The sequence below is a fragment of the Neomonachus schauinslandi genome, chromosome 4, assembly GCF_002201575.2.
Source record: "Neomonachus schauinslandi chromosome 4, ASM220157v2, whole genome shotgun sequence".
In the NCBI taxonomy this organism is placed as follows: Eukaryota; Metazoa; Chordata; class Mammalia; order Carnivora; family Phocidae; genus Neomonachus; species Neomonachus schauinslandi.
Window position 1 is genome coordinate 36,113,012 of NC_058406.1, and position 8,837 is coordinate 36,121,848.

Consider the following 8,837-nt stretch of genomic DNA (forward strand, 5'->3'; position numbering starts at 1 on the left):
TGCAAAATGGTGACAATAATAGTAATTAGAACCAGCTACGTAATTTATGGGGCCCAGTGCAAATGAAAATTCAGGGCTTCTTGTCCAAAAAAGCAGGAAAAGGAGGTGTTTTTTTTTTTTTTCCTTTCTTCTATGATTTCTCACTCAGCCTGTTTATTATTCACTATTTAATGTTGCATTCCTTTGGGCATGGGGATACTCACAGGGCCATGGGGCCCTGCCTCATGACTTGGCAGGCATCCTCAACCCAATTTTCCCTATGCCTGCATCCAAGCCCCTGCCTCGGCCAGAGGCCAGGGAACAGGCAGCCAAGAACACATTCTGGGGAGGGAGAAGGGGGGAGACAGTGAGAGGCAGAACTCTGTGTCAGCTGCGTTTCCAAGTCCCCAGTGCATGCTCCATTATTTCATTTGGACTTCACTTACAAAACCCGAATTCAAAGATGAAATGGTTAAGAATTTCAAGATAGTGACCGGAGAGCTTTAGACCCTGGTTACGGAGCATCTTTCTGAGTGGAGGGCTCTGTGCACCAATACTGCTTACACATCCATGAAGCTGGCCCTGATAATACCTAGCTCACAGAGGAGCTCTGAAGACTATGCCTGTCCCCTAGCAAGTGTCAATAAATGTCAGCTGTCCCATTAAGGTCATTATTAATTATTAAATGTGATTTATTACAGATTTTTAAAATTTGATTTTGATGATGACTCAGTGGGTAATACATCTTCATTTACTTAATAGAAAGTGCTGCTTCCATCTGCTATAAGAAGCCTCTCTGCCATCATCTTATTCCTTGTTGGTTTGCTATGGTTAAAGTGGGGGAAGGAAGATACATGAACATTTAAAATACTTGAGGGGGGGGCGCCTGGGTGGCTCAGTCAGTGAAGCTTGTGACTCTTGATTTTGGCTCAGGTCATGATCTCAGGGTTGTAAGATTGAACCCAGCTTTGGGCGTGGAGCTTGCTTGAGATTCTCTCTCTCCCTCTCCCTCTGCCCCGCCCCCCTCATACTCTATCTCTCTGTCTCTCTCTCAAATAAATAAATAAATAAATACTTAGGTATCAGGCATTTTTGTGTTAATCCTCACCACAAGAAGCCAATCCTCGGTAGGCAAGCCTCTTACCCTGCTCTAACAGAAGGAAACCGACATTCAGAACAAGAGTCTTGCCCAGAGACACACAGCACATCAGTGGCAGATGCTGGGGCCTAAATCTGGATCTGTCTGCCCCTGAAGCCTGAGTTCTGCACCCAGGGAGCCTGCTGCCTGAGGCCTTTGTCTGCAGCTCATCTGGGAAGGGACCACCAGTAAGTGTCTTTCCTCTCCCGGGATGGCCTCATCTGCTTCCCCCAACCCTTTCCACCATTCTTTTTGCTGCTTTGCCAGCAGCTGTATCCTGTACCCTGATGAGAGGCCTAAGGACAATGGGAAGGGGAAGGATTGGGTGGTAGGAAAGGGGCCAAGCTCCACGCTCAACAATGGTTTCTCTCCCGGTGGCTCCCAGGCATCCGGAAACAGCAACTGGTTCCCAGCATTATTGTGGGCCGGGGTGAGAGCTGCCGCCGCTGGGATTCTCCATCTATTCTGGGCACAGCCTCCTCTGAGTTGCTGCAAGCTTTCATGCCTTGGCTGTGTAGTAGCCTCAGTTTCCCCCCTATCAACTATGTCTTTATTTATTTATTTTTTTTAAGATTTTTTATTTATTTGACAGAGAGAGACACAGCGAGAAAGGGAACACAAGCAGGGGGAGCAGGAGAGGGAGAAGCAGGCTCCCCGCGGAGCAGGGCGCCCGATGCGGGGCTCGATCCCAGGACCCTGGGACCACGACCTGAGCCGAAGGCAGCCGCTTAACGACTGAGCCGCCCAGGCGCCCCTCAACTGTGTCTTTAGCCCCCAAAACAGGACCCAGTGCTGGGAGGACCTCAGGGAGTATTTGCTAAATTGAATTATTGGAGGAGTAGAGGAAACCCTAAGGAGTTTCCGGGCATTGTCTTTTTCGGTAACTCTATCCATCTAGCCGTCCATCCAGCAACCCTGCTCTGAGGGAGCCCCTGCCACATGCTGCAGGGAAGCTCAGGAACACACCAGTAATACCTACACTCTGCCCTGCTAGTGTTCCCAGGAAGCAGGTCATGGTTCCCAGGGATAAATGCCACAAAAGAGGTTTACACTGGAAGAAGAAGAAGAAAAAAAAAAAGCAAGTCTGGAGTGACTGGGCTTATTTTAGGATGAGAACAATAATCCTGAGAGGAAAGAAGCTGCACTGGGGACTCTAGCCCACCTACCCTCTTCCCCTGTGGCTTGAGCTGGAGAAGGGGCTGCAAGTGGCCACAGGAGCCCTGGACTCATTTGGGTTCAGTTCTCACCCTTTCCACCCACTAGCAGTGTGACCTTAGGCAAGTTCCTTTTCCTCTCTGAGCCTGTTTCCTCATCTATAAATTGGAACTAATAAAACTTACCTTCTGACAGTGCCTGTGGTAAGGATTAAATTTAAATGTTGAGCATTAACAGGTTTCAAGGGAATTGCTGAGTGCACTGGTTGCATGGGGAAGCCAGGAAACAGACCTCTGAGAAATCCCATTTGAACCATGAAACTTAAAGAGCACAGGCTGGGAGAGAAGGTGATGGGATCATAAAGAGAGGGCTCTTCTGTGTGTGTGTGTGTGTGTGTGTGTGTTCGGCTTCCTCCATCAGGCTGGATGCTTATGGATGAAGGAGTAAATGATGGAAGATGCTGAGTCAGCAAAGCCATGTGACAAGACATCCTACGGGAGGCTTCCTGGGCCCTCCTGAGTCCTTTTCTGGGGGAATAGCACTAATTCTGTGTGTCTAAGCCTAAGACTGAAGGTCCAGCTCCATCTGAGACCAATCCCTACTTAGAGAAGATGCCCTGGGAGACAACAATAAAGACATGCATGGCCTTGTGTTGCCCTCTGCTGGTTTTCTTGAGAACTGCACTTTTGAGATGGCAATTTCCGTTCATAATAACTCCTGGGAGCAGCCCAGTGTTGGGAGCTGGGAACTCACAGATAGACAAACATTTCTGCTATTCAAGAACTCATGATGGGGCGTCTGGGTGGCTCAGTTGGTTAAGCGACTGCCTTCGGCTCAGGTCATGATCCTGGAGTCCCGGGATCGAGTCCCACATCGGGCTCCCTGCTCGGCGGGGAGCCTGCTTCTCCCTCTGACCCTCCCCCATCTCGTGCTCTCTCTCTCTGTCTCATTCTTTCTCTCAAATAAATAAATAAAATCTTAAAAAAAAAAAAAAAGAACTCCTGATGTATATACGCGCGGGCGCGCGCGCGCGCGTGTGTGTGTGTGTGTGTGAGAGAGAGAGCACGAGTGGGAGACAGACAGACACATACAGTGAGAGAGAGAGAGAGAGAGAAACAGACACATAAACAGTAAAGGTATATCAGTACCATGACACAAGATGCAGGAAGGGTAGAGATGCATTAAGGAAAGTTTTGGGAAAGAGGTGATTTTTTTCATCTATCCATCCATCCATTATATATTTATTGAGTACTTAATGTATTATAAAAACTAATCTTTGTGCTTGAGATACAATGGGTAACAAAACATACAAAAATTCTTGCCTGTATGGAGCTTCTATTCTAATGAAGGGAAATAATGCAAAAATAAGACAGGTAAATATATATAGTGTTGGATGATGAGTACTAAAGGGGAAAATGAAGCAGGAAAGGAGGACAGGGAGTATTGTTGGAGTGATTGCAACTTTTGAAGTAACATCTGAATAAAGACCTAAGGGAGAGAAATTTTCACTTCTGAACATGATTAAGTAAGTTGTACTGGACTTTCTGTCCTTCATAAATAACTAGAAGACTGGACAAATATTATGAAACAATAGTTCAGACATTGGACAATGTTAGCACAGGACCATGATCCCTGAGAGAAGGAAAGCAAACAAAGTGAGTCAAATGATCACCCTAGCTTTATGCCTGAAGACACTTTCTGGCAGAGCAGGGAGAGGAAACTCAAGTAGAGTGCAGGGCTAGAGTACCTGAGAGGAAGGAGCTACTTAGAAAAGAACTCCAAAAATCTGCGTAGGGCTTTCCTTTGAGTCTTTGTCTAAATCCTAAGTTGTACATGCACAAGCTGAAACTCCATGAATGTGGGCAGATAATAACTACTGGGGAGTTATAATGTGGGAAAGTTTAAGCTGAACCAGGCTGGGAGACATTAGAATTCCAGCTGACTATAGGGGAGAGAACTTGTTGAACTCCTGGGCATTCAGTAGAGACCTCAAAATGGTCATAGTAGTAGGACTAACTTAGTCTCAGAGTAAAGGCTACTCTAGAAGTACTTTAATAAAGCTTAAAAAAGGATAAAACTGACCCACAAGTAACTTAACTGCCTGCCCAAGCAAAACAAACCTCAAAAATCTTTAAAGGAAAGAAACAAAATTCAGGTCCTCAACAACAGAACATTCACAATATCTAACATTCAGTAAAAATGATTAGACATGGAAGGAAGCAGAAAAATCTGACCTATAACCAGGAGAAAAAATAATGTATAGAAAGAGACCCAGAAATAACAAAGATGATGGAATTAGCAGACATAGACTTTGAAGTAGATAATTTAAATATATGTATTGAGATTTAAATGAAAACATGAACATATGAAGAAAGATGTGGAAGTTATCAAATGGAATTTTAAGTATAATATCTGAACTAAATTACATTGTGCAACTTAAAACCCAGATTAGATACTGAAGAAGAAAACATCAGTGATCTTGAAGACATAGCAATAAAAAATATCCAAACTGTGGCAGAGAAAGAAAAAAAAGACTTGACTTTAAAAAATGAATAGAGCCTCATAACTGGTAGAAAACTGCAGGTGATATAATATATGTGTAACAGGGGTCTCAGAAAATGTAGGGGCAGAAAAATATTTGAAGAAATAGTAGCCAAATTTTTTAAAACATGAAGGCTATAAACAATAGACCCAAGAAACTCAACAAACTCTAGCAGGATAACCATACCAAGCTACCTCATAAAAAATTTACTAAAAACCTAGTTAAAGAGAAAGTGTTTGAGGCAGACAGAAAAGAAGATATATTTACAAGGGAATAAAGATAAGAATTATCATTGATTCCTCACTAGGAACAATGCAAGCTAAAAGACCAGGGGATAATCTCTTTTAAAAACAGAAAGAGGGGAAAAAAAGATGTTAATTTAGCATTATACATCAGTGAAAATACTCTTCAAAAATGAGGGAAAGTATGGGGCGCCTGGGTGGCTCATTCGGTTAAGCATCTGCCTTTGGCTCTGGTCATGATCCCAGGGTCCTGGGATCAAGTCCTTCATCGGGCTCCTTGCTTAGCAGGGAGCCTGCTTCTCCCTCTGCTTGTGATCTCTCTCTGACAATTACATAAATAAAATCTTTAAAAAAATGAAAGAAAGCAAAGACATTTTCAGACAAACAGAACCTGAGAGAATTTATAGTCTTTCACTATCAAAAAGGCTAAAGGAAATTCTTTAAGCTGAAGTAAAATAATACCAGTTGAAAATTTGGACCTATACAAAGGAGTGAAGAGCACCAGGAATGTTAAATATAGAATTTTTTTCTTAGTTAAAAAATTTTTAAATTAACTGTTTAATGCAAAAAACAACAACTATGTATTGCGGTGTTTATAACATGTAGAAGTAAAATGTATGACAACAAAGGATAGGAAGAAGACAGAAGCATATTATTATATTTCTTTCAATATGTATGAAGCAGTGTAATATTGTTTGAAGGTAGATTGTGGTAAGTCGCAGATGAATATTGTAAAAGCCTAGGGAAACCATTAAAATTAAGAGATGCATGGCTAATAGGCTAATGGTGGAAATAAAATGAAATTATAACAAAAAACTCTACCCAAAGGAAGGCATGAAAAGAGAACAAAGGACATCAAAATTTGAAGGTTGTGGCTAATATTACATAGAAGAAAATTCATAATTTAAATTCTTATGTTAGAAAAGAAGAAAGGTTGAAAATTAATTATATAAATGTTTATCTTAACATACAAGGGAAAGAAGGGCAAATTAAATTTAAAATAAATAGAAGGAAATAAATAATAAAGATAGGAGTGCAAATCATTTAATAGAAAACAAATAATAGAAAATATTAGACCAAAGGCTGGTTCTTTGAAAATACCAATAAAATGAGATATAACTGTAGTTAGACTGATCAAGAGAAAAGAGAGAACATCATTACACGTCTTTTAGATGCGAAGAGGATAATTAGGTAATAATAAGGTAGTATTTTGAAAGAATTCATGTCAATAAGTTTGACAATTTAGATGAAATGGACAAATTTCTTGAAAGGTACAAACTACAAACCTTACTCAAGAAAAAAAGGATGTCCTGAATAGCCCTCTATCATAAAATAAATTAAATTTGTGATTAAAATCTCTTCCTTCTCTCCCCAAAAAATAATAAGGGAGAAGAAAATCCAGGCCTAAGTAGCTTCACTGGTGAATTTTATTAAACATTAAAGGAAGAAATAATATTAATCCAACACAAATTCATTCAAAAAATAAGGGAAGAAGGGAACTTCCTCCAACTTACCTTTGGAAATCAATATTATCCTGATATTAAAAAAAGACAAAGACATTACAAAGAAAGAAAATTACTCACTTTTTCTTATGAAAATAGATGCAAAAGTCTTTAACAAATATTAGCAAATTGTAGCTAGCTACATATGAAAGGATATATCATGACCAAGTAGGGATTCATCTTAAAAATTAAAGTTGGTTTAATGTTTGAAAACTAGTGTAATTCACCATATTATAGAGTAAGGGGAGAAAAACAATACAATTATCACAATACATGCAAAAAAAAATCATTGGCAACATTCACTATCTATTTTTAAGAAAAACCTTAAGAGAAAATTAAGAGTAGAAGAGAAGTTCCTCAATGTGATAAGGGGCATCTTTGAAAAACCTACAGCTAATATAGTTAATGATGAAAGATAGAATACTTTTACTATTAGATTAGGGACAAGTCAAGGCTGCCTGCTGTCACTGCTTCTACTCAGCGTTGTACTAAGGTCCTAGTCAGTGCTATATGAAAAAATAGGCACATAGTTAGATATAAAAAAGTAAAACTTTTAAAATTACAGGTGATATGATCATATCCTATAAATAAGAAATCATAGGGAATCTACAAAAGAACTATTAGGACTAACATATTAATTTAGCAAAGTCACAAGATAAAAAGTCACAATTGTATTATTTATTTATTTATTTATTTTTGGTTTTTTTTTTTAAAGATTTTATTTATTTGACAGAGAGAGACACAGCGAGAGAGGGAACACAAGCAGGGGGAGTGGGAGAGGGAGAAGCAGGCTTCCCGCTGAGCAGGGAGTCCGATGCGGGACTCGATCCCAGGACCCTGAGATCATGACCTGAGCCGAAGGCAGAAGCCCAACAACTGAGCCACCCAGGCGTTCCACAATTGTATTTTTTAAAAAGATTGTACTTATTTCAGAGAGAGAGGGAGAGCAAGAGAGCACAAGCAGGGGAAGCTGCAGAGGGAGAGGGAGAAGCAGACTCCCCGCTGAGCAGGGAGCCCGATGTGGGGCTTGATCCCAGAACCCTGAGATCATGACCTGAGCCAAAGGCAGACGCCCAACTGACTGAGCCACCCAGGCACCCCCACAATTGTATTTTTATATACTAGGAATGAACAATTAGAAAATAAAACTAAAAAACCCAACGACATTTACAATAACAAAAACATGGAATATTTATAAATCAGTTTAACAAATTATGTGTAAAATCTGTAGACTAAAACTACAAATTATTGATGAAACCAAAATAAGACCTAAATAAAGGAAGACATATACCATGTTCAGTGGTTGAAGGACAATATTGTTACCATGTCAGTTATTCTCAAATTAATTTTAGATTCCATGCAGACTTAAGCAAAATGCCAGGAGGCATTTTATTTTTTTGGTAGAAATTGATGAGCTGATTCTAAAATATATATAGAAACGCAAAGAACTTAGAAGAGCCAAAAACTTTTTGAAGAACAAAATTGGAAGATTTACACTATTTGATTCTAAGACAATAGAAGGCAGCAGTAATGGGGGAAATGAGAGAATAAGCCATATGAAAATCTGGGCATAAAGTATTTCAAGCAGGGAAATGAGAACATGCAAAAGCCTCAAGGTGGGAGCATGTTTGGCACATTTGAAGGAACAGTGAAAGATATTGCTATGGCTGCAACAGAATTATCCACGCAAGAGTAGCAGGAGATGAGGTCAGACAAGTAACAGGAGGCCAGATAACTTAGGGCTGTGTAGGCTATTGCAAAGATAATAGATTTTACTTTAAGTGAATTAGGGAGCCATTAGAGGATTTTGATAAAAGAAATTATATGTTCCCCACTTAATATTTTAACTGGATCACTCTGGTTGACATAATCAGAATAGAATGAAAGGGGCAAGGGCAGAAACAGGGAATCAGTTTAGAGGCTACTACAATAATAGAGAGGTGATGGTGATTTGGGTCAAGGGAGAGGTGGTGAGAAATGGTTGGTTTATGGACATGTTTTGCAGGTAGAGCTGACTAAATTTGTTGATGGATTGGATATAGGAAATGAAAGAAAGGGAGAAGTTAAGGCCTGAGCAACTGGAAGACAAAGTTGCTAATTACTGCCATGAGGAAGATGGTGGGAGGAGTCATTTTGTGAGAATGACATGAAGTGTTTTGTCAGAGATGTGGTAAATCTGAGATGTCTATCGGATATCCAAGTGGTGATATCAAGTAGTTAGTTGGAGATATGAATCTGAAGTCCAGGGTAGAAGTCTGGGTTAGATACATTTAAAGCCA